We start from the raw sequence: 1,916 nt of genomic DNA, 5'->3' as shown, positions 1-1,916 counted from the left end.
AATGCTGCCTCTCCAAAATGGAATGTAAAGTATTGGCTGATTTCATGAAACCCACCACTTTTTTGTTGACCTGCTAAATATGGCCACAAACAGGAAATCTGTCCATCATGCTATGGGTACATGAAACCTAGTATGGAAATGAGACATAATTCAAAATGATTATGGTCTCTGCTCCCTTAAAGCTTCACACCAACTGCCTCCACTTTTCTTCAGCCTAGAGTCAGGTCATGAACATGTGTCCACATGTGCTCACCATTTGCCACCCAGGGTCTGTAGGGCCCCTGCACTTCACTGGGGCGAGTCAGGCAGGGGGCAGTAGACTCTGACATCTTCCACTGAGGTCATCTGCCCCCACTGGTTCTATCTACTCCTGCCACCGACTTCAAAGGCACATTCTGCCTTTCCCTCACCATTGAAAATGCTAAAGGCTTGTGGCCTTGTGTTTCCACATTGTGCCTGATACTGTGTAGTGGAGGTGGGGGTGGTTCTACATTTCCAGTCCATCCTAAATTCCTGTTTTCTAGAAATGGAGCTGCCTTGTTTAGAAAGTAGCTGCTAGACTGAAGTAAATTCTTAACAACTTAGGCTCTTCTAGGACACACATTAAAATGAGTGGGAAAAAGACAGAACAGAGTCAGGAGACTTGCAGACTAGTAGGACTGAAGTGAGGCCAGAATGGTATGATGGGTGTGAAAGAGACTGGGAAACTGTGAAACACTTTAGAGATCACTGTGACTCACTGACTGAGTGGCCCCTTCACTACAGTCTAGGCCAGTGCTTCTCAAATGTTAGCTTGCATCAGAATTACCTGGAGGACTTGTTAAAACAGATTTTGGGGCCCACTATTTTTGATTCAGTAGGTCTGGATGGTGTCCAATAATTTGCATTTCTATCAAGTTTCCAGGTGATGCGATGCTGATGTTGCTGGTCCCAGGACCTTACTTTGACAACTGTTCGTCTAGGCTGCTGGGTGGACAAAAACCATGGTATCCACAGCACAGGGTAGGCACTCATATGGGGTTGTTATTATTACTAGGCTGAATATTTTGGTAACCCCAGTATTTGCTCTCTTGTGCCTCCAGATTAGTCGGCGCAGTTTGGCTGAGATTTATGGGAAAAAGAGATTGCATTCCTTTCCTCTCTTCCATGTCTCAACCTCCTGCCATATATACCCCTTCTTATTTAAAAGCTGCTTCACAGTTTGCAAAAAACTCTCACATACATTATTGTGTTCAAAAATGAAATACATTCTCATTTCTGAGCATAAAGCTGAGACTCATAAGATAGTTTACTTAAAGTGGGGGGAAGGGAAGGGGCGACGGGGCAGAACACCCGCTTTCTTCTGCTTGCATTCGCAGCTCTGAATGTAGGCATTGGTAGGTGTTTCAGGTCAAGTGTCAGAGGGGATCCGCGTCTTCCTCATTGAAGAGATGTTATAATGTGCAAAGTTAGAGCAAAAAAGCAGCGATGATAAGCATCCCTATTCGTCTCCTCCCCGCCAAATAAAATGAGTGGGTGGGGGGAACCCCGACAGAGTCCTTCCTGGAAGACTCACGCATCTGAGTGAGTTTTAGCAGATCCTCACGCATCTGCTAAAACCGCGTTCCATTGGCCAGCCGCCCCTAGTCTCTAGTCCGCAGCCCGCTCTCTGCAATGCTAAAACACAGCAGCCTTGCCCTCCAGACCTCTCCTGGGGGATTGCACGATGCAACCAACCCTAAAAACGTGGCCGCGCGACGCCCCCCTCAGCCCTCCGGGCTTCCCATTGGCCCGTTGCCGTTGTCACTCCCTCCTTGCCTCGCCTTCCCCCTCCCGGGCCGAGGCACTGGGCGGGGTAGGTTGCGCGCTTGCCTCTGGCTCTGGCGGCTGTCGAGGCTTTGCAGCAGGCGGCGCGGAGGGCGGGGAGTGGGTCTAGC

The sequence above is a fragment of the Neophocaena asiaeorientalis genome, unplaced genomic scaffold (genome assembly GCF_003031525.2).
Source record: "Neophocaena asiaeorientalis asiaeorientalis breed wild unplaced genomic scaffold, Neophocaena_asiaeorientalis_V1.1 scaffold67, whole genome shotgun sequence".
Taxonomy (NCBI): Eukaryota; Metazoa; Chordata; class Mammalia; order Artiodactyla; family Phocoenidae; genus Neophocaena; species Neophocaena asiaeorientalis.
Note: the sequence above shows the minus strand (reverse complement) of the source record.